Source organism: Pogoniulus pusillus, chromosome 3, assembly GCF_015220805.1.
Source record: "Pogoniulus pusillus isolate bPogPus1 chromosome 3, bPogPus1.pri, whole genome shotgun sequence".
In the NCBI taxonomy this organism is placed as follows: domain Eukaryota; kingdom Metazoa; phylum Chordata; class Aves; order Piciformes; family Lybiidae; genus Pogoniulus; species Pogoniulus pusillus.
Window position 1 is genome coordinate 32,482,955 of NC_087266.1, and position 24,737 is coordinate 32,507,691.

The 24,737-nt window shown below is 43.5% G+C and overlaps 1 protein-coding gene across 5 annotated transcripts in view; it reads left to right on the forward strand.

Annotated features, from left to right (window-relative positions):
* Positions 1–24,737, forward strand: part of KLF12 (KLF transcription factor 12) — a 442,914-nt gene that overhangs the window by 72,648 nt on the left and 345,529 nt on the right. For all 5 annotated transcript variants that reach the window (XM_064174087.1, XM_064174050.1, XM_064174078.1 and 2 more), the window contains exon 2: positions 15,226–15,293. The gene's annotated coding sequence lies outside the window, so the exon portion shown is untranslated. The remainder of the gene's footprint in view (positions 1–15,225; positions 15,294–24,737) is intronic.

A 24,737-nucleotide genomic window follows, 5' to 3' on the forward strand; every position in this document is an offset into this window, starting at 1 on the left:
TCTCTAGCAGTGTTTTTGTAATTGGTTCAGTTTTGGTAACAAAAACCTTTTCAGTAGGGGAGAGCATTGTGCAAGGCAGATTTGGTTTCAGTGGTGTCTTGGAGTAGGTAGCACTGGTCATCTCTGTTGCAAGCAGTGTGAATTCTGGGTATTGAAAGCTCAAAATACGGAGACCAGAATCATATAATCAGGAGTATATTGATATCTAGTGAATAATCAGGAGTACAATTTAACATATAGAAGAAGTAATTAACTTTTGTATGTAAAAATCCAAGCCCCAACCTTAAAGTCTTTCATATAGTTCGTGATGGATTAAGCAGGAGGGTGGAGTCAGAATTTGTCTTTGTTATGTGAGTAAAAGAGGGGTGATGAGGGTAGATGGAGCAAGACACAAAGAAATGTTGGATTCACAGACTCTTCACTGCCTTGTTTTAGATGATAAACTATTTTGAAGCCACTGAATGTATAGTGGGATGTGACATTGCTTGTTCCCTAGAATGAGAACAGGGTGGTCTGGTTTACAGCACCACACTTCTGATGTTTGTGATCAAGGGTGCCAATCATAGCACCAACAACTGGATGTGCACAGAGGACAACCCTGCTTGAGCTGGAGGGACTGCTGCCTTGCAGTGCTGACTCTCCTCTCAGGAGAGCCTGCCCTGGCAGTGAGAGAGAAAAGCAGCTTAAGAGGGGAGGATTCCTCTGCCTGAGTCAAGTGTCAAGGGGAGCAGGTCTTGCAGGGGCTGTGTCTCAAGGGTGGGCATAGGGACTGTGAATCTGAAAGAGATGGAGGAGACATTTGTGGCTTAACATCTGGACAACTACAGTGTTTCTGTGTTGGGTAATGCTGAAAGAAGAACTGATGTTGGGGAGCTCTGATATTGATGGAAGATGAGGGTCAACAATATGAAATCAGTATAATTGTAGCAGTGGAAGTTGTTGCTGTCTCTTAATCACATTGCAGGAATATTTTTCAATAGTTAAGGTCATTTAAGAACTTCGTAATACCCTCAAAGTAACAGGAAGGTGTATTCCTGGCATTAAATTGAGGGTGGGTATAGCCTGAGGTGCATCTTCAGCTAACACATTTCTCTTACTGCCAGTTAAACTGCTTTGTTTAGCAGTTTTAAGTCATGCACTGTGTGAAATGCTAACCACAAATGAGAAAAGTAATCAAAGAGAATTGATAGCAAACAAAAGCTTTGATTGTTGAGGGGTTGCTGAACTTGATCCTCAGGGAAGGGATGAGTGTAGTTCATGTCATTCGTACTCTTCTGAGTCAGGATGTTTTGTATGGGTTAAGGATTGTGTTTCAGGTGACTTGAGTAGAAATAGTTGAGCTTTGCCAGCTCAAACCAGCATCCATACTGTCACATTTGTGTTGTTTTTCTGCTACAGCTGGAATATTGAAAATAAAACCAAATTCTCCTCAGTGGTGATCTCCTCTCATATTCATGTCTTTCATTGCTACTAAATTATTTATTAATGCTGTTTACTAATTTATTTGTTGCACCCTCTTCCCTGAAAGACTCATTGAATGCATCGTGTCCACTTGGTTGTTTGTAATGGGATGTGAGAATAAATTTGGGATTGATTTGTTTTACAGGCGTGACACAGAGTATGGGAGAGGCCATCCTGAACAGGCTCCAGGGTAAAGATCCATGGCCTTCAAGGTTATGTTTTCCTCTATGCAATAGGAGACTGTTTCTTTGGAGCACGTTCCTTCTGAGTGTAATAAATGGCAATGACAATTCCTTACCATCCTTAGTTTCTGACTTTTATTTTGTCATATATATTTTTTTATGTTGCTGTCCAGTGATGAGCAGCATAGTTATATAACTTCATGCATCACCCTGGTAAGCAGAAACTTAGCATGGGTGGCCTTGCCAATTCCTGCTTGACAGTAGTATTTGTGCATCTCAACCTACTTTTTTTCCCCCTTTATTTTTCACTTTTCTCCAAATTCTTCTAAAACTGGGATACCTTTTCAAGTCTACTTGGATCCATTGAAAATGCAACTTTGAAAGTCTTAAAAATTGAAGTTTTTGTTTGCAAGGACAAAGATCCCGAGATTTGTTTGAAAAAACAGAGCTCATAAAACTTACAGTGCTCTTCACTCTCCAGATAACTGAGTGCCATTTGATTTTAAATACTTTCTGATTAAGAGCTATTGCTGGCCTGACTGCAATGGCAGTGACTCAGGCCCTTCTCTCTCTAAACTAGAGAGCTGTGAAGGGCAGCTAGCACAGCTGCAGGTGTCTGTAGATGTCTGAGATGAACCTACCAGCTGGCAAAGACTTTTATCTACTAAAGTTATTCTTCAGGTTATAGTTTCTGGGCTGTGACTATGAACAATTGCTGAGCTATGGTTAAGAAGGTTGTTTGTCCATGTAGGTCTGCAAGATAAAATGGCACTGGCTTACTGCATACAGATGGTGAGTTCTGCAGACTGCTGCAGTGATCTCAGTAGGAGACTGGAAAGTACAAATTACCTTTGGAAATTGGACTACTTCTGTTTTTTGCACTTAAATATGTAATCAGATTTGGAGATTAATTCCCTCCATGGAACACTGCATGGAATAGTACATTGAAGTATTTCCAAATGACCCCTGCCTCACAAAATCATATAGGTGATGAAGGAACTATGAGATAAGGGAGAAGCAAATCTATTTCTTTTTAAGCAAGGACAGGAAAAGAACCAGAGTAACTTTTGTCCTGTCAAAAATACAAAGGCTGTTAGACCAAGGAGAGAAAGGACAAGGGCTAGGGAATCTGTTGGAATATGACCACATATTTATCAGGTAGATCTCCAAACACCTGCACCCTTCTCTAAGGTTGATTGTGGCTTGCACTGAGCTTCAAAGTGTATTGAGAAGTTTGAAATGCTGGGATGGAGAGTTGCCGTGGTCTAGCCTTGAGCTCTGTGGTAAAGGTTTGGACTTGATGATCTATGAGGTCTCTTCCAACCTTGATGATACTGTGAAATTCTCCAGGAACAGTACTGGGGCCTGTTTTACTCTCTCATTGCTCCTTCCAAAGGCATTAAGGGCACAAATATGCTTTGGTGACTTTCTCTGGATATGAAATTACTATTAAAAAATTGTGGCTACTGGATCTGGGAGTGGGTCTGTTTTGAGCTGGTCAGTGCTTGATGGGAGCATTGTATACTTAGATGTGGAATTTCTGCCTTTTCTACTCAGTTTTACTTGCAATATGCTGAGGGATAATTAGTAATAATGCTAGCCTACACTCTCAAGAAAGGGCAAGCTAGGAGAAAAGACATTAAAAATTATTGATGAAAACACTCATGGTCAATTGATCAACTTTAGAGAGTGTTTCTTCCTATTAAAGTAGATACTCATCAGCCCCATTTGTAGGATGCCAGCCAAACAGGCTGTTTAAACTGATTAATAGCATCACTGCTGTCACATAGTGCCCCTGGGTTAGAGCCTGAACATACACCCACACCTTCACATCCATAGATGCCTCGGTGTTTCTGTGAAAAGCATTCTATTGGTGCATTTCTGACAGAAAACAAAAGAAGGTGCTCAAATGTTATGAATACAGTGATGAAATGTGTTGTGGGAAGGAGTAGAAGCTGATCCTAACTACTTGCTATATAGAGCAGAGTACATTCAACTTTTGACTCTTTTTCTTGGAAGTGCAACTGTGAGCCTAGAAATGGGCTCACGGCTGGGTTTCTTGAGTGTATTACAACCTGGAACACCCTTTGCTTGGTTTTCTTTGCTCACGTTTCCCAACCTGGCGGTGAATTGTAGAAGCCTGTTCTCTCTCTCTCTCTCTGTGCCAGCTAGAGAGCTCAATGCCACTTCGTGCCTATTGCCACCTCCTGTTTTGGAGGAGCAAAATAAACTTGTTTGAATTTTTGCTAGCTTACCTTGTGCTGGTTGACATGGTGAGGTGGGACTCAGGTGACACATAGCTCTGTAGGCACTTCTGGGGAGATGACCATCTCCAGACTGAAGCTTGGTGGGGAAAAAAAGCACTGGCTCTTGGTGCCTGGTCGAGCCATGGGGACATTAATACTGATTTTTACAAGCACCTTCTGGTGATGTATAAGCTTGCAGCTCATTTAGCTTTCTCTGCTGCTTATGGGAACAATTTTGTTCCTTCGTTTAAAAGAAGCTTAGTGGGTACAGCTTAGTCTGTTTTTGTTTATTCTTTAAGTGGTTTTGCTGTGAACGCTGGCACAGTGCAGTTGATGCTGCGGTAAGGGGAAAGCCATGCTGTGTTTTTTCTGCAGTGAAATGATGGTTAGCGCCATTCCCTAACTTGTTTAGAACATCTTGTGAAGTGTAAAAGGAGAAGACATACCAGGGTTTATATAAGCTACTACATAAAAACAGTATTACATTTTTTTCTTCCTGCTACAGTTTTTCCATTGTTCTGGTGTTCCCTCTTGAGCAAGAGAGTCAACAATTGAATGCACTCTGCTCTAAATAGCAGGTAGTTATGTTCAGCTCCTAGTGCTGCCTTTCCGCAATCCACAGTGAATTTCATCGCTGAATTTGCTAAGCAGCTATGAGGAGACTCTACAAAAGGTTTGAGCTGCATAAGGGTAGTTTGTCGTCTGAGGTGGAGTTAATGTTTCAGATGTTCATTGAGTACCTAAACCTAAAAGGAGTTTGTAGTGAGGCTGGACCTGGTCTCTTCTCCCAAATTACTAATGATAGGACAAGAGTAAATGGCATAGCGATTCACAGTGATTAGATGTTGTGCTGAGGGATTTGGTTTAGTCAAGGACTTGTCAGTGTGAAACTAATGATTGGACTCTGTGATCTTGAAGGGCTTTTCCAATCCAAGGAATTCTGTGATTCTGTAATTCATGTATTTTCAGACTTTAGGACTAGATCTGTGATACCTGTGCTCGGTTACATATTACAGGATGCTCACTATGGCTGGGTGGACTGAGAGCAGATTTAGGCACAAATCTGCATTGAGGCTGTGCTTCTTTCTTTGGACTTTTAGCATGGAAGGTGTTCAGGTACCCTTCCTTAGATCAGGCAGTTGAGAGGTTGGCATCACCATGAGAAACATCAGATACACTGTCCACACAGAAACCAATGCTCCAGCAAGTGTCTGAAGCAAACTGGTGACCTTGTCCTTAAGATGTGGTGATCTGATATGTAATTGCAAACAAATGCAAGGATTGCTTGTTCTTCTGATGATCTCTGGGATTCGGCAGCCTCTTAACAGGATACTAAAGAAAATAGTTATTTTATTTTCAAATGAGTTAGAGTATAAATGAAGATTATCTTGCAGCTTTGAGAAAAGAGTGTACTGCATGAAGAACTGCCTCAATTCTGAACCCAGCATAAACCTAGTTTGAGTGAAGGTATTAAAACATAAAAAGATAAAGGAGGGAGAGTGTTTGATCCCATTTGCTAATGTTTATCGTTATTAGGAGGGCAGAATAAGTTTGTGAAACCTGTATGGTTAAGTCTTTCTTTGTGCAGTCTTTATAGTAAGGCTAAGCTTTTGATGAAAGATCTCCTGGAGAGAGTTGATCTTTATCTCTTCCCCTGTTGCGATTATATGGAAGAATCACTGACAAGTCTTTTCTCTCTTGTCCTACTTGAAGCATGAGCAGTTTTCCTGTGGGATACCTTCCTTCTGGATTTCACACTTGGACTTTTTTTTTCAGTACTCTTACATTTGTTTATCCAGATTTTAAGTCTTACTGTTTTATTTCTTTCTGATGCTCACAAGCCCTTACGAGTAGAGAACTTGGATAGTCATTATCTGAAGAATAATACAGTTTTGCTGAAGAATGTCTGACAATAAAAAGGAAAAGGAAAGGCTGAAGATAAGGGGAAAAGACAACTTCTTTTTATATGTGAATTCTTTGTGGATTCAGAAACATAATTGTATTTTCAGCTTGGCTGAAAATCCTTTGTTGATGATACATTGGAAAGTGTACTTTTGACAGATTCTTTAAGACAATTATTTACAAAAATTGTTTAATCAATTCACCAAAAAAGTGGAGGCTGTGAGTGCTCATTGTTTTATGGACTGGGCAGTGACTGGCTTGAGAGCAGTCTTGAAGGAAAGGTCTTGATGGATCAGAAGCTCAACATGAGCTGTCAGTGTGTGCTTGTAGCCCAGGAAGACAGTTGTATCGTGGGCTGCATCAAAAGAAGTGTGGCCAGCAGGTCAAAGGAGGTGATTCTTCTTCTCTACTCCACTCAGGTGAGACCCCACCTGGAGCACTGTGTCAGTTCTGGAGCCACTATTACAAGAAAGACATGGATGTGCTGGAGTGTGTCCAGTGAAGGGCCATGAGTATGATCAGAGGGCTGGAGCACCTCTCCTGTGAAGACAGACTGAGAGAGTTGGGGCTGTTAAGTCTGGAGAGGAGTAGGCTCCAAGGAGACCTTCTGTATCTGGAGGGGGCCTACAGGAAAGCTATTGAGGGACTTTTTGGGATGTCAAGTAGTGATTAGACTAGGAGGAATGGGTTGGGATTACCCACTAGAAGTGGGTAAATTCAGACTGGATGTTAGGAAGAAGTTCTTCACCATGAGGGTGGTGAGACACTGGAATAGGTTGCCCAAGGAGGTGGTGGAAGCCCCATCTCTGGGTGATTTTAAGCCCAGGCTGGATGTGTCTCTGAGCAACCTGATCTAGTGTGAGGTGTCCACGCCCTGGCAGGGGTGTTGGAAATAGATTGATCCTTGGGGTCCCTTCCAGCCCTGACATTAATAACTGCCTGAATGCATTTCTGTGTGGCATGCTCTAGGTGATCCTGCTTTGGTGGGGAGGCCAACTAGGTGATCTCCAGAGGTTCCTTCCAGCCCCTACCATTCTGTGATTCTGTAATATGCATGTGTGTGTAGAAATTACCTGTCTATAATTCTTGCTACAAGAAAAGGCCCACTAAGTTCTTTAAGTTTGTGCACAGGCTGGTAAATCAAATAAAACTTGAACTCTAGTGTGGAGTTTGAACTGTGTGCGAGGATAAGGTGGTGGAACCAGACATCTTGTGCTGCGTGCGCTGTAACGTGAACATTTCCTTGTGTCAGAGAAGCTGTCCAAAGTGATGTGCGACTCCGTTCATCAAAATTTTATTTAGATTTGATGAAAGCCAGTCATTCTGTTTAAACTGGAGTTGTGAAGGGAATATCAAGGTTTCAGAGCTATCCATTCAAACAACCGAGGTGTCAAGGATAACTACTTTTAGAACAGAAATTCTAAAAGTAGTTATCTTTGAATAGAAATGAAATTTTGAATGAAGTACTAGAACTATTTTCTCCTGCTCTGTGCAATTTATTGCACTCTTCTAGGTTGATCACTGATAATTACCTAAATTCAGGCACTTGAGAACTCCGTTACTTCCCAGATTTTACCTGATTTCTGTTAACCTTTACACTGCACACAAACTCTCTAACTTCATCCCTGTACATTGATACAATGTACTCAGCACTGGTCAGGCCACACCCTGAGTGCTGTGTCCAGTTCTGGGCTCCTCACTTCAAGAGAGATGTTGAGGTGCTGGAAAGTGTCCAGAGAAGGGCAACAAAACTGGTGAGGAGCCTGGAGCACAGCCCTGTGAGGAGAGGCTGAGGGAGCTGGGGGTGTGCAGCCTGCAGAAGAGGAGGCTCAGGGCAGACCTCATTGCTGTCTACAACTACCTGAAGGGAGGCTGTAGCCAGGTGGGGTTGGTCTCTTTCGCCAGGCAAGCAGCAACAGAAGAAGGGGACACAGTCTCAAGTTGTGGCAGAGGAGGTCTAGGCTGGATGTTAGGAGGAAGCTGTTGGCAGAGAGAGTGATTTGCATTGGAATGGGCTGCCCAGGGAGGTGGTGGAGTTGCTGTGCCTGGAGGTGTTTAAGAAAAGCCTGGCTGAGGCACTTAGTGCCACGGTCTGGTTGACTAGCTAGGGCTGTGTGCTAGGTTGGAGTGGATGACCTTGGAGGTCTCTTCCCACCTGGTTGATTCTAATATTCTAATACAGTTGCAAGGAGTTTTGAGTACTACTGAAAGACATCTTCCCCAGAGTAATAATTCTCCAAAATTATGAGATTACATATTTTTGTCAAAACAGACCTTTGAATTCTAGGAAGAAGAAAGAGTTCTTGGAGTTCATCTTCAGGTCCCAGACCTTCTGGGACATATCCTTGAGGCTGTTTAATTCAAAATAATTAAATAATGTCAAGTAAAAGACTCCATAAATAAAAACATTTATTTGTTTAATCCTATACTGAAAGACTGTGTAAGCACTCCCTCTAAATTTAATCTTTGAATGTAGCTTTTAAAGGGAGAATGAGGAGAGGCATGGTGTGAAAGTTTTGTGTTCAGTTCTTGAGTTGTTGGTCCCCATTGAGTCCAACCTATTTTGAGTAAAGGTATTAATCTGTAAAAATGTAAAGGAGGGAGAATGTTTGGTAGCAATTATTAATGCTTATTGATATTAGGAGGGCAAAATAACTTTGTGAAACCTGTATGGTTTAGTCTTCCTTTGTGCAGTCTTTATAGTAAGGCTAATCTCTTGATGAAAGATCTGCTGGAGAGGGTCGATCTTTATCTCTTCCCCTGCTGTGATTATATGGAGGAATCACTGACAAGTCTTTTTTTCTCTTGTCCTACTTGAAGCATGAGTAGTTTTCCTGTGGGATACTTTCCTTCTGGATTTCACACTTAGACTTTTTTTTCCAGAACTCTTACATTTGTTTAACCAGATGTGGAAGTCTGTTGATCAGGGTACAGTGATATGGGGAGAAAACTGCAACACAGCTGTACATTCAGGTGGGTGGAGGATGTGTTTTCTTGAGCTGCTGAAGAGCCCATTGGCATTGAGATCATTCTAGTTTGATGTAAATGTGTTGGAGGCATCATCCTATGAGGCTCAGCTGAAGTCACAGTAAGCATTTAGCAGGAGCTCCATTGCACACATCCCATCCATGAATTCAGCCTCCTCACCTTTGGTACCCTAGAGACTGAGCTAGTGGCAAAGCTGCTGCTTCTTACCTTGAGTCATGATGCACTTCAGTAAGCGTATGCATCTCTTCTTTATGCTAGATGTCATTCTTTGTGGGAGTCTGGATAAATATTTCAGTCTGTAGGTGTTCAGGAGAGCTAGGTATTGCCTAGCAACAAGCATCCCACTCTCTGCCTCCTGCTTCTCTTCAGTTTTATTAAAATACCAGTGGAAACCAGAATTTGAAGCATGAGTTAATTTTCAGAAATATTTTGAGCAACTTAAGGTATTTTTGTTATGACACTGTCAGAGCAACAAAGATGGTGGTGGGGGCTGGCATCTTCAAGTACTTCCACTTGCCTTGTTTGAACAGAAGTCACCATCAAAGACTAGCAAAAATGAGCTAAGGACAGAATAAAATTCTTGTTAGCAGTTATTTAGTACCAGAATGCACAGCAAGTGCTCCTTTGGTTTGGTGAGGTCTACAGATACATAGCAGTTACACTTCATTTAAACTGAATGTGGTTTAAGTTGCATTACCTGCTTTGTCTTGCGGGTTGTGATGGCTGATGGTTGGACAGTAAGTTATATGGGACTTAAACTCTTTAAACTTTAACCCCCCCTCTTTTTACAGACAAGTTTGTAGCAAAGCATTTTGCGCAGTTTGAATTGCAGTAGTACAGAGCTGCCATTTACAAAGGTACAGAAAGGGACCTGGGTGTGTCGGTGGCCAGCTGGCTGAACATGAGCCAGCAGTGTGCCCAGGTGGCCAAGAAGGCCAACAGCATCCTGGCCTGGATTGGAAATGGTATGACCAGCAGGAGCAGGGAGGTGATCATGCTCCTGTACTCGGCACTCGTGAGACCACACCTCGTGTACTGTGACCAGTTTTGGTCACCACAGTGTAGGAAGGACATTGAGATGCTGGAGCAGATGCAGAGAAGGGTGATGAGGCTGGGTAGAGGTCTGGCAAACATGACCTATGAGGAGTGGCTGCACTGAATTTCAGCCTTAGCGATTGTTAAGTGTCGAGGACTGTTGCAAATCAGCAGTGAGGGTTGGTCTCTTCTCCCAGGCAACCAGCAACAGAACAAGGGGACACAGTCTCAAGTTGTGGTGGGCGAGGTCTAGGCTGGATGTTAGGAGGAAGTTCTTGCTAGAGAGAGTGACTGGCATTGGAATGGCTACCCAGGGAGGTGGTGGAGTCACCGTCCCTGGAGGTGTTCAAGGAAAGCCTGGCTGAAGCACTTAGTGCCATGGTCTAGTTGGACAGGCCTGGGTGCTAGGTTGGACTGGATGATCTTGGAGGCCTCTTCCAACCTGGTCCATTCTGTGATGTTCTATGATATATAACCCTTTTGACATAAAGGTGTTTCAAAGCTGGGATGTTATGCAAGTGTCTTGTTGCATAGTTTTTTCCTCTGGTGTAAAAACCACTTGATACAGATGGAACATGCTTCAATTTGGATTTCCAACATTCTTTATGCCATTTCTGATAGTAGAAACTGAGATTTCATAGTGAGCTGCAAGTCCAAAGCAGGTTTGACAGTGGTGAAAACGTGGCAGAATGGATGTGTTAGGTCTGAAAGGACAGGTGGTCCTGTTTTTCTTATGATTTTGGAGTTATTTGTCTGAAGAAGTAACTTCTCAGCTCTTTTGAAAAACAGGTAACAGGTTTGCAGAGTTGCCAGTTAGATGCTGTTTTCAGATGAACTGTTTGATTTTCATCTGCTCCCCAAAAGCAGCCCAGAATAGTTTCGGCAAGGCCTGTGGTCTGTATGGGTGGCGTGTGTGTTGTGTACCTTGGCCATAAATCACCCTGGTCATCAGTGCTAAGGTGTAGCCCTTGTCCTATCCTCAAACTACTGATATCGTGGTGGAGCAGTCTTGTGGGACAGTGGGTCTGCTGGAGCTTGCGCTGTGGCCTTGCTTGTGCTTGGCAAATTAGAGGATGGGGAAGAACTCTTCCATGGAGGAGAGCACCCCAGTAATGCAAGGACGTGGGAAATTCAGTGCTTGAGAACTTGTGCAATCCTGAAGAGAATTAATAAGCAAACCTAATTTTTTGTTATTGCTAATGAAGTAGAGTTTTTTTCATGGGTAGAGCTGTTGTACATGATTTAATAACACAAAACCAGCTGTGGCTATGGCTGAGTAGAGAGCCTTGTGTGAAACGTTTTGAAACACACACCCATGTTTGCTCTATCACCATAGCCACGGTAACTTAATAGGACTTCTCTGCTCATGTGTAACCTGAAGCTGAGTTGCTTTGAAGGAGCGTCTGTGTCTGTGTGCATATAGGGAGGTGTAATGATGAGAAAACCTGGGGAATGGAAACAATTAAAGGTCAAACTCTGGCTTTCTCAGGCAGAGACCCCATGAAGCTTTTGAATACATTGTCCTATGAGGAGAGGGTGAAGAAGCTGGGGTTGTTTAGCATGCAGAAGAGGAGGCTCAGGGGTAACCTCATTGCTGTCTACAACTATCTGAAGGGAGGCTGTAGCCAGGTGGGGTTGGTTTCTTCTGCCAGGCACCCATCAACATAACAAGGGGACACAGTCTCAAGTTGTGCTGGAGGAGGTCTAGGCTGGATGTTAGGAGGAGGTTGTTGCCAGAGCGAGTGATTGGCATTGGAATGTGCTGCCAATGTGGAGTCACCATCCCTGGAGATGTTTTAAATAAAACTTGGATGAGGCACTTCGTGCTATGGTCTGGTTGATTGGACAGGGCTGGGTGCTAGGTTGGACTGGATGCTCTTGGAGGTCTCTTCCAACCTGGTTGATTCTATGAATCTTTGATTTAATTTTAAAGAACTTGATGACTATTCAGGTTGGATAACCACATTCTGTAAATCCAGGATATGGAAAACCTGGTGCACTTGCCCTGTTTTTGAACATTAGCACAGAGAAAGAGTGGCTAGAAACTCAAAGGCAGTTCTTCAAGTATCCACTTAAAAAGAAGACCTCCACCCCCAAAAAAAACCAAAGAAAAAAAAAACAAACAAAATTACACCATCCCAAAACAAATGAGCAGAAAAACAACCCAAAACCAACCAACGAACCAAACCCAGCAATGCCAAGGGAGACAGTCTGCAAGATACATGGGAGATGAGGCAAATGGTTGTATAATAGTTAGTGTGCTTGAAACCTACAATATTTACTTAGGTTTAATTAGATCAGTGTTTGTGGTAATTTTGCAACCTTTTATGATTCATATGAATATTTTAAACTTACTTTTTTCCCTATTAACCTGAATATTTTATTAGAAATAGAATTAAGCACCTGGTGGTTAGTCAGTATGATAGCAGCACAGCATATGAATATTTACTAATGGGGTTTTTTTGTGCTGAAGTGAGATTCTTGTCTTGTTTTCAGTGTAGAAGTTTGCTTAGTGTTTGGAAACCTATTAGCCATGTTGTTGTTTATGCAGCGATAATGAAACACTGTGCTTTGAAGGATGACCTGATGTTCCACATCTTTCTGGGTGCCATAGACAGTGGCACTGAGTGCACCCTCAGCAAGTTAGCTGATGACACCAAGCTGTGTGATGCAGCAGACAGGCTGGAGGGCAGAAATCCACCCAGAGGGACCTGGACGGGCTGGAGAGGTGGGCACAAGCCAACCTCATGAGGTTCAACAAGACCAATGCAAGGTCCTGCATCTGGGTCAAGGCAATCTAAGGCAGAAATCCAGGCTGGGCACTGAGTGGCTGGAGTGGGACTTGTGGGTACTGGTGGATGAGAAGCTCAACATGAGCCAGCAGTGTGTACTTGCAGCCCAGAAAGCCAAGCAGAGCCTGGGCTGCATCAGGAGAAGTGTGGCCAGTAGGTGGAGGGAGGTGATTGTCCCCCTCTGCTCTGCTCTATTCAGACCCCACCTGGAGTACTGCATCCAGTTCTGGAGACCCCATGACAAGAGGGATGTGGAGATGCTGGAATATGTCCAGAGAAGGGCCACGAGGATGCTTAGAGGGCTGCAGCACCTCTGCTGTGAGGCCAGATTGAAGGAGTTGGGACTGCTTACTGTGGAGAAGAGGAGGCTCCCAGGTGATCTTCTTGTGACCTTCCAGGATCTGAAGTGGCCTAGAAAAAAGCTGGGGAGGGACTTTTTAGTCTCTCAGGGAGTGACAGGACTAGGGGGAATGGAGCAAAGCTGGAGGTGGGGAGATTCAGAGTGGAAGTGAGGAGGAAGTTGTTGAGCATGAGAGTGGTGAGAGGATGGAATGGGTTTCCCAGGGAGGTGGTTGAGGCCCCATTGCTGGAGGTGTTTAAGGGCAGGCTGGATGAGGCTGTATGCAGACTGCTCTAGGGTAGGGTGTCCCTGCCCATGGCAGGGGGGTTGGAACTGCGTTATCCTTGTGGTCCCTTCCAACCCTGACTGATTCTATGATTCTATGACCTTATTTTGAATGGTATAAAAAGAAGTACATTGTTCATATAATATCTCTGGCAGTGGATTTAGACTCTTGACTTCACACTATTTCTATTGTCAAGAGAGACATATGTAAGTAGCATTTTCTTCCAGATGTATACTCACATTCTGGCAAGATTTTAAAAATATTTAAAAATTTGACATTTGAAGGGTGTGTCCCCCTCCAAGGCTTTAAAAAATGTTAAGACTACTGGATTTGGGTATATTCTCTTAAACTTGGAGGAGATTCCCTTAAGTATAATACGGTGTTTTGCACTCTATGTATTTTTCTTTTATAGATTCACATGAAAACATAACTAAAATAGTTGACAGGAAACCTTTCAGGAAATAAGTATTCAAAATTTTTAATGGTCTTGCACAGTTATTTTCCATGGTTGCTGTACTGACAGAGCTCATTAGTAAAGGTATTTTGGCTTTCTATGCGTTATAGAATCATAGAATCAACCAGGTTGGAAGAGACCTCCAAGGTCATCGAGCTCAACCTATCACTCAGCCCTGTCCAATCAACCAGACCGTGGCACTAAGTGCCTCATCCAGGTTTTTCTTGAACACCTCCAGGGACAGTGACTCCACCACCTCCCTGGGCAGCCCATTCCAATGCCAATCACTCTCTCCGGCAGGAACTTCCTCCTAACATCCAGCCTAGACCTCCCCTGACACAACTTGAGACTGTGTCCCCTTGTTCTGTTGCTGCTTGCCTGGCGAAAGAGACCAACCCCACCTGGCTACAGCCTCCCTTCAGGTAGTTGTAGACAGCAATGAGGTCTGCCCTGAGCCTCCTCTTTTCCAGGCTGCACATCCCCAGCTCCCTCAGCCTCTCCTCACAGGGCTGTGCTCCAGGTCCCTCACCAGCCTTGGTGCCCTTCTCTGAACACGTTCCAGCACCTCAACATCTCTCTTGAATTGAGGAGCCCAGAACTGGACACAGCACTCAAGGTGTGCCCTGACCAGTGTTGAGTACAGGGGCAGAATAACCTCCCTTGTCCTACTGGCCACGCTCTTCCTGATCCAGGTCAGGATGCCATTGGCTCTCCTGGCCACCTGGGCACACTACTGGCTCATATTCAGCTATTATCTACCAGCATCTTCAGGTCCCTTTCTTCTTGGCTTCTCTCCAGCCACTCTGTCTCCAGCCTGTAGTGCAGCTTGAGGTTGTTGTGGCCAAAGTGTAGAACCCTGCCCTTGGCCTTGTTCAGTCTCATCCCACTGGCCTCTGCCCACCCATCCAGCCTGTCTAGGTCCATCTGCAGGGCTCTCCTACCTTCCAACAGATCCACACCTGCTCCTAGCTTGGTGTCATCTGCAGACTTACTGATGCTGGACTCAGTCCTCTTGTCCAGATCATCAATAGAGATATTGAACAGGGCTGGGCCCAGCACTGATCCTTGGAGAACACCACTAGTAACTGGCTGCCAGCTGGATGTGGCACCATTCACCACCACACTCTGGTGTGTTATTGTCCAAATGTCTCATAGTATTTTGTTGGAAGCACATTTTGAAATGCCAGTAGATATTACTCACACTGGAAAGTTTACCTGCACATATGCAGGGTACTGACATAGAATGGATGCTGAAGACTGATTGAAGCAGTTGGGATTTAGTGTGCTGAAGCAGCAGCTCAGGAATTAGAAGCACTGAGAGCAGTGACTGAAATAATTGGTTAAGAGGAAACAAGGTTTTCTCCTAGGCACTTTTTGTCACATTTATCCCCTCTTATTAAAAGTTCTTTTAAACTTTGTTCTGACCTCTATTTTACTGTGTCCATAATTAGATTTTATTTACATACACAATAATGTTTGATAAATTAATGACCCTTTAAAAACCACATCGATTAAATTATTTAATCTTTTCTTTTCCAGGACTGAAGTGGAGCTGGGGATGAATGGTTGACTGAACATTTGTATGAAGAGGAAAGCCATAAAAGTTGGTTGGTATTTTTACAGCCCTATGCATTTTACATGTTGCTGCTATTATCAACAACTTGTGTTACAAACTGTAATAGATGAAATAAGTGATCTGAGCTTTATGTGCCGTGCTTGCCCTTCAGGCTGGGGAGTACTACAGCTTAACAAACATTTTTCTGACCAAACCTGAGTGTTCAAAGGAAAATTTAGTAATATGTTTTTAAAAGACATAGGGTGATTGTTTTGAAGCCAGGTGTTTGAGTAGTGGTGCTCGTTATTCTTAAGCGCAAAGATGAAGCAAGACTGGGAGATGCATTGTCTGCTGTTACAGCCACTGGCTACGAAGCTTAATATGTTGTTGAGTGGTACTCAAATGCCACTTTGACAGTGCTGTTTAAGAAGTCAAATAGGATATGATACCTTTGGAACTAGCTTGGTTCTTTATTTTCTTATCAGAGAGAGATGGCTGTCTTGCATGCATTTTCTGCGCTGGCTAGAAGGAAAGAAGCTGTTAGTGGCCCTCCGTGCTATCCTGACTTTATTGTCACGTTTTGTAAGATGATGAATTCCCTAGACCTCGACACCTGTCAATCGGAATTGTTGGTAACTGTGAACTGCAGGCTGTGGCTGCAGTGGTACATTAACCAATCCCCACCAGCGCTGTTTAAACAATGCTGATGGTGCCTGTAGAGCAGATGCATTACAATGACAAATGCAGGGTGTGGTGCAGTGCTCGTTATAGGGTGTGGTCCAGTGGGATGCTGTGCAGCAACTCAAATAAGACGTTTTGGAAATGTGACTCGTCACGGAGGGATATGTTACAGTGAAAACCTCTTTCCCAGAGAGTTTTCTTCAACCCTTGAATGCCAGTCAGAAGTGGGAACAATCAGAGAAAGAAAAAAGGCAAGACCTCCAGATCTTTTTCAAAAACTCACTGCTAGTTCAGTATCAGGAATGTGAGTTTGTACTTCTTTTAATTTGATCAAAGTAGTTCAGGAGGACAGAGGTTCTTATTTATCTCAGTGATAATCTGTTGGAATTTTTTATCTTTTAGTGGTTCAGTTTTATCATCAACTGACCTGGCTACAGAAGAGTTTAATTCCTTCTTGAGTATTCTCTTCTGCTATTTACAACAGGTGGTGGACATGCTAATCCTAGCTACTTCCAGATTCACAAGCAGCATAAGTCTTGAGGGAATCTTCTGTGTTCTTGAATTCAGTCTCTAAAAATAAGAATCAACATTTAAGTAATCTTTAAATTCAAAAGCATTCATGACACATCCAGTTTTTATACCATAGGTTCCGGGAAACACTTCCAGCCTCCAGGAACCAAATTTAAACTCTAATAGAGACAATGAATTGTATTAGTATCTTTGCAGTGATGTACACTATTTTTGTATGGAATCAGAGACCTATATGCCTAGATACAAAGCAGCAATTGTTGCCTGCTAAAGCAGAAGCACACTGTTATAACGAATTTCTCTTTAGTTTCTGATGTGTGGATGTCTGCTGTCCATACTGACTGTTTGGGACAGGCAGGCATCTTGGGGCAACAGACATTTCCCTACTCAAACCTCCTGGTTTATGAATAACAGAGTAGAAAAAATGGTACCATCCAAATCTTACTTCTGTCTTGCAGAGCTGCAATTGATAAAACCCTGTATGCATGAACTTGGGGAAGCTCTTTACTGGCAGAAAGTGTGAAAGGAGCTAAGATAAAACCTGTAAGGTGTCTCTGTGTATCATGTTACAATGGAATATTCCTGCTATACAGAAGACGGCACAGAGCAGTGATTCCATAGTGTGGTAATGTTTTTGAACTGAGGACAAAATAAGCTAGACTAAGCCTGTATCTCCAGGTGCTAGAGTACTGTAGAATCATAGAATAATAAATCAACCTCTTCTTCCTGGTTGAGTGGGCTATAACAGACTCCAACCAGGATGTCAGCCTTACTGGCCTTCCCCCTAATTCTCACCCACAGGGACTCAACCTGATCATCCTTAATCTCTCCCTTGCCTGTCTTTCCTGAGGAGTCTGTACCCATTGATTACAGCACTCCAGTTGTGTGAGTCATCCCACCATGTTTCTGTGATGGCGACAACATCGTAGTTTTCCTCTTGTACCAAGGCTTCCAGCTCCTCTGTTTTGTTACCCATACTGCCTGCACTGGTGTACATACACTTCAGCTGGGCTGCTACTTTTACCCCTGTTTCTGGCCTACCACCCTCACCTTCCTTCTGTTTGTCTCTAGTACTGTTGTGTTTAACCCCCTCTATGTATTAGATATTTGGCCTGGAAAATGACACCAGGGCAGAAAAAGTTAAGAATTCATCAGATTCTTGAGGGAGGCTGTCATAACCAGAGTCTGCACAGAGGAGGGAGGGTATCCAGATCTGGCTAATGCAAAAGAGTCTTGAACTTGTGGCCTTTAATCTGGTTCTTTTTGTAAAGACTGTAATTGCTTGAGAGGTGCAGCAGTGCTAGTTAGCTCTCTGTCTCTGTCCCTCTCTCTCCTTTTGCCTTTCTCATTCAACACAGAGTAGTGGCAAAAAGAAGAACACCAAAAACGGCTGACCTCTCTCATGCTAAGCCATAGTTCCACTCTCACATGCCCTGCTAATGACACCCTGCAGTCATGGTGGGGAAGCTGCACAAAATATGTACAGATAAAGAAGAGGGGATACTGAGTTATTTTTTTACGTTTTGTGTTTGGCAGTCTTTGAAAACCTAGGGCTCTGAATAGAGATGTTAATCTTCTATACGAGGAGAGGACCATGATTACATTACATTGCTGAATGAGAGAAAAAAGTTATGTGGAGGAATTCCAAGGCTGAAACTTCTTTTCTGGGAAGGCCAGTTCCAGAAAACTTAAACAATAGAGGTGGAGAAGGCTCCTCTGTGGTCACTGTTATAAGCTGATAAAGTTCTGCCTCAAATTAAGAAAGTGATTGGATTTCACCCAGCACTCAAAGCTTTCCATTGCTAACATGAGTGTCTTGGTATATTAACCAACAAACCCAAACAGCTTGGATTGCATTATCTGTAAGCTGTATTAGTGTATTTTAGCTTTTTATTAGTCTGTCTCTTACCATCTCATGTGTAAATGTGGTTTTATAACAGTAATTGATGTCTAAGCATATATGAAACTGATGAAGAAAACCTGAACATATTTTTTTCTGTCTCACAAGGTCAAATGAATCTTTCCCAGGAAAAAAAAACAAAACAGAAATATGCAAAATAAACCTGGTGGCCTACATGGATACTGAATGCACTTAGTTTATGATCCTTCTATGTTTTCTATAGTAACAATAACTGAATCCAGAGGTTCAGTTCTCTGTTGAATCTGACATTTGAAAATGTATGTTTTTCAGAGTGATTGAATGCAGCTGTGTGGAGATAAGAGGTGGTGTTAGCAGCAAGTCAAGAAACGTTCTCCTTCACCTCTACCCATGTCAAATACTGTGCCCAGTTCTGGGCTCTCCAGTTTAGGAGAGATAGGGCAGTACTGGAGAGAGGCCAATGGATAGCTTCAAAGGCAGTTGAGGGACTGGAGTGCCTGTCTTATGAGGAAAGGCTGAGAGACATGGGGCTGTTAGAATCCCCTCTCAGTCTTCTCTTTGTGAGTTAATCAATGCTTATCATTTCTAAAAGGGTGGGTGTCAAGAGAATGGCCACAGACTCTTCAGTGATGCCCAGTGGTAGGACAAGGGGCAAAGAGCACAAACTGCAACACTGGAAGTCCCACCCAAATGTAAGGACGTACATTTTTCAACATGATAAACAAATATAGGCTGGACAGTGAGTGGCTGGAGAGCAGCCCTCAGAAGAGGGACTTGGGGGTGCTGCTGAACGAGAAGCTCAACATGAGCCAGCAGTGTGCACTTGCAGCCCAGAAAGCCAACCACAGCCTGGGCTGCATCAGGAGAATTGTGGCCAGCAGGTGGAGGGAGGTGATTCTCCCCCTCTACTCTGCTCTGGTGAGACCCCACCTGGAGTACTGCATCCAGTTCTGGATCTCCCATGACAAGAGGGATGTGGAGGTGCTGGAGCATGTCCAGAGAAGGGCCACTGGGATGCTCAGAGGGCTGGAGCAGCTCTGCTATGAGGACAGACTGAAAGAGTTGGGGCTGTTGAGTCTGGAGAATAGGAAGCTCCCAGGTGATCTTCTTGTGGCCTTCCAGGATCTGAAGTGGGCCTAGAAAAAAAGCTGGGGAGGGACTTTTTAGGCTCTCAGGTAGTGTCAGGACTAGGGAGAATGGAGCAAAGCTGGAGGTGGGTAGATTCAGGCTGGACATGAGGAGGAGGCTATTCAGCATGAGAGTGGTGAGAGCCTGGAATGGGTTGCCCAGGGAGATGGTTGAGGCCCCATTGCTGGAGGTGTTTAAGGGCAGGCTGGATGAGGCTGTGTGCAGGCTGATCTAGGGTAGGGTGTGTGGCAGTGGGGTTGGAACTGGATGATCCTTGTGGTCCCTTCCAACCCGGACTGATTCTATGATAAAGCACTGAAACAGACTGGCCAGAAAGTCTCCTCTTTTGGAGACTTGCAAAAGCTGCCTGGGCGTGTTCTTTTGCAACCTAATGTATGTGAACTTGCAGGAGGGTTGGGATTGGTGATCCCCAGAGGCCATTCCAACCTCACCATTCACTGATTCTCATGAGACCAGAGTGTAGGACCTGGTGAGGAAATGGGTAGCTGGCAGGGAGGAAATAGAGCTTAGAAAGTGCAGGCAAAGCAAAGATAAAGACTTCAAAAACAAGTAACTGAAAGGAGTGAGATTAAAGGGACGATGTTCCTATGATTGGGAAGGCAAGTCTGGGTTGCACTTAACAAGTGGTCTTAGTTGCAGTCTCCCCCTCACACTGGTTTCATGAACAGCTGATAGAAATGCTGCTGAATGGTTGTCATCAGGCTTTTAATGATGTTCTAAGGTGTTCATAATCTTTTGAAGATTAACTAATGCAGAGCTGTATTGAGTTCAGTGGTGAAAGGAGATGACTGCTATTTTTAAAGAGGAGTGTGTCACAAGCCAGGGAAATATTGCTGTCTCACCAATCTTATCTGTGTGCCATCTCTTTAAAAATAAACAACAAACAAACAAAAAGAAGAGCAAACTTTTGGCTCAGCTCTTCTGAGGGAGAGGCTTAATACAAGCAAGTTTTACTTAAAACCTATCTCAGCACTCCCAAGCTCTGATGTGCCCTTTGTGGAGCTGACTGTAGGAAGGTGCAGAAGCCTTCTGAGCTGGAGACTAGGTACATGGTGTTGCATAGTGGCATCCAGCTGATGATTGAAGCAGCAGGACTGTTTTTCAGGCAGACTTTGGAAGGAACTTCATTAAGTTCAGCAAAGGAAGTTCACCTGGTGTGATGGTTTGGGTGTTACTCACCTGTTGCCACAGCCTGTGGCACTCACCCCCCCACACTTAAGAAAAATCACCCAGACTAGACTCAGCCGATCTGGAAATTGAGTAAAGCTTTATATTCACAGCTTAGCACAATATCCAAGCAGGTATTTAAAATAGATAGAGCTATAGACAGAAATAGACAAGTTAAAAGTGATACAGAAACACAACAGCCCTCCCAGAAACCAGAGTCCCCAGGAGGGGCTCCCAACCACCCTTCCACCTTCTTCCCACCCCTCTACCTTACCCCAGACTTTGCCTTACATTCAAGGTGAATTTGGAGAGTCGGCCAGGGAGGTTAGGAAGCAGAAGGATTAGTCAGGCAGCAAGTTAGGTTAGAAAGAGAAAAGTGCAGCCCAAAGCCAGAGAGCAAACTGTGTTATCTATGTTTGTGTTCTTGTTCTTATCCATCTCAGCAAGCCTATGAGTGCAGCAGACATCACCATTGTTTCCTTTTCACAGCCTATCATCTCATTCCTCTCACTAAAATATCCCAGCTGGGCTCAAACTAGCACACCTGGAGAAGGACAGTTCCATCCACCTGAGTCATCTCATCTGATTTCAGAGCTGCCCTTATTTTTGATAGTGTTTTGACTCAGTGGATTTTCAATCTTTGCATTTTCTGTGGTTTTGACGTCTGTTTATCATAACATTTTTTTTCTAGTTGTTTTTTTTGAGTGTATTTTGAGGATGTTTTGTGCTTGTGACAATATTAGTTGTAGTGTGTCGATCTGTTTAGGTTTTCCTGTCAGCTGTCACCTCCATATGTATTACAAAGAAATGCATTTTTCCTAGAGAGTCACTGCTTTTAAGTAAGTAGTCTTTCCCATCGCGTGTCATTCAGTGGATTCTCGGAGTATAATTATGATTAGAAACATCAACAGGATGAAATATTAATCTCCAGAGAGTTATTTTGCACTAGCCTTTCATCCATTTTTTCTGTCATGTTCTTTTCAGTTTAGATTAGTCTCAGGCAAAGAGGCTGTGATGTGCTGTTTTGTCTCAATTCATTATGATTATAAATATCTTGGATAAAGCAGTGTAACAAGTGACCGTTTAAAAATGACCGATGGCCCCGTTCAGCAAGGCAGGGAGACTGTGAAACTCTTGGTTTCCTCTGTTGTCTAGCATTTATCAGGATGAGTCCCTTAACAGTTGATTGGGGTTTGATGTTTAATGAATCTGTGTAAATAGATAGCATGCAATTTGTTGTCTGGAGCCCAATCACATTCATAGAGTCTAGACTGTGATTTTTCCAAGCAAGGTTGAACCATGGGATCCTTGACATCCTTTCCAACCTGGTATTATGTGATTCTAAGGGAGATCTGTTTTTACTTACTGTCACTAAAAGATGTAAAACTTATGAAACTGTAGACTGGAGGAAAACTTTTCCACAAATTTCCTCTTCAGGACGTGCAGGAGCACCAGAGATTTTCTTGTTTTTCTGTTCCTTACACTGACTGCTGCAAGCTGTGATGTCTTTTCCTCCCATCCTTCCCTCTCAGGTACTGCTGGGGCTGATGGTCTGCTGGAAAGCCATGCAGTGACTGATGGAGCCTCCAGGTTTGCTTACTGCTGGCTCAGCCTTGCTGGGAGGTGGTGCGAGGTAGTCTTGGAACTGATCACCATGGTTGAAAAATTGCTGGGGGGCTTTTCCAACATTAATCTTTTCCAAGGAGAAAAATGCATTTACCTGCAGTTAACCCCTTCAGCTTACACAGTCACATGGCGTATGAGCTCATGCTTCCTTTGGCCTTTGCAAACTTAAGGACTGATTTCTGAGGAGACCTAGGTGTTCCTATTGGGCTTTTCTTAGGAAAAGCAGTACAACATTTGGTCTACACCACTTCTTTATTTCTGCTGAGCCATTGCTTTCATAGCCTAAATAGTTTCTTGTTTATGGATCCTGGCTCTTGGCTCCATTCCATTAATTTTCCAGCTATTTCAGTGTGTTTCCACAGTGCTCTTCAGTACCTGGCTTGGGGTGGGTGTCCAAAGCACATACACAGAGACACAAAATCATTTCATTGGTAAGGGCCTAGTCATATTTAGTGCTTGGCTTGTGATTTGGCCCTGTTTAAATCAATCTGGATTATGATCTGGATAATGGAGGGGTCACAGTTTTTTTTCAGAGTACAACAGACTTTGGTTATTCTACTTTAGTCCTTTTAAGGAAAGAGGACAATAACAACATTATCACTGAATTGGAGGAGAAAATACAGAAAGATTGCATTTTAAAATGTGCAGGAAAAGATACAGCATGCACAAATCCTTAACATGGGAAACACAGATACAGCATATGTGGGAATTCCCCCAAAACCTTCCCCTCAGCCAAACCAAAACCACCCAAACCCCAGTGCTTGTTTTCTCCCTTCCCCCCATTTTCTCCCAATTAGGGCCTAAACAGGCTGGATTCACTGCAGGGTACTCCTGCATAGTTACCAAATAAGGATCCCTCTGGAGAGTTGAAAGGAACTAGATGATCCTTGTGGTCCCTTCCAACCCTGACTGATGCTGTGAAAAGGGAGAGAAGAGAACAGATGGACCTTGCTGCTTACTTTTAAAGTGTTTGCAGGATTTATGAGATTGAGTAACAACATTACAGGAGAGGTTGTTTAGCTTAGAGAAGAAGCAGCTCAGGGCAGACCTCATTACTGTCTACAACTACCTGAAGGGAAGTTGTAGCCAGGTGGGGGTGGTCTCTTCTGCCAGGCAAGCAGCAAGAGAACAAGTGGACACAGTCTGAAGTTGGGGCAGGGGAGGTGTAGGCTGGATGTTAGGAGGAAGTTGTTGGCAGAGAGAGTGATTGGCATTGGAATGAGCTGCCCAGGGAGGTGGTGGAGTTGCTGTCCCTGGAGGTGTTCAAGAAAAGACTGAGGCACTTAGTGCCATGATCTGGTTGACTGGCTAGGGCTGTGTGCTAGGTTGGAGTGGATGGTCTTGGAGGTCTCTTCCAACCTGGTTGATTCTAATATTATGACATCCAGGTCTGACTAGTTGATCTCCTGGGATGGATATTGGTCTCTGTAGTTTTTTTAGGAAATCTGAAATAACCTGGAACCCCTCAAACCACGACTTACCACCCCTTGTTATTCTAGACCATAATTCCTGCATCAAACATATCATCAAATAGGAAGCAGTCTCTAGATGACATGCAGTAAAATCTGAGTGGCAAATTATTCTTTGTCCTGGCACTCTCCGTAACTGTTGTGCATTCAGGATCAGGAAACAGTCTTCTTATCAGATGAGATGAAATAGGATTTTTCACAGGGCTTATATGGTTCATGTTTATGTGCAGTGAGGTCTTCACATGTACGGTGAGGTCTTCACAAGTTTTCTGTGGGTGCCACAGTTATCTGTGAAAGAACTCTAAACAACTTATGCATCCCTTGGGATGGATCTTGGTCTCTGTAGTTTTTGTAGGAAGTCTGAAATAACCTGGCACCTCTCAAGCCACAACAGGAGGAAAGCCAGTGTCAGTCCAGTCTTCAGAAAAGGAAAGAAAGAGGTTCTGGGTAACTGCAGACCAGTCAGCCTCACCTCCATCCCTGGAAAAATGATGGAGTGGCTCATTCTGAAGGTTATCTCAAGGCACTTGGAAGAGAATAAGATTATCAGGTGTAGCCAGCATGGATTTACCAAGGGGAAATCATGCTTGACTAATCCAATACGATTCTATTCTGTTGCAATGGAATGCGTAGATGCAGGGAGACCAATGGATGTAGTCTACCTTGACCTTATCAAGGCTTTTGACACTGTTTTCCACAACATCTTCGTGAGGAAGCTCTGAAAGTGTGGGATAGAAGAGCAGACAGTGAGATGGATTGGAACTGGTTACACAATGGAATGCAAAGAGTTGTAATCAGTGGTCCCAAGTCCAGCTGGAGACCTCTAACTAGTGGAGTCTCTCAAGGATCAGTGCTAGGTCCAACCCTATTCAATATCTTCATCAGTGACATTGATGAGGGCACAGAGTGTCTGCTCAGCCAGTTTGCTGATGATACCAAACTGGAGGCTTGGCTGAGACACCTGAAGGCTGTGCAGCCATCCAGCAAGGCTTGGACA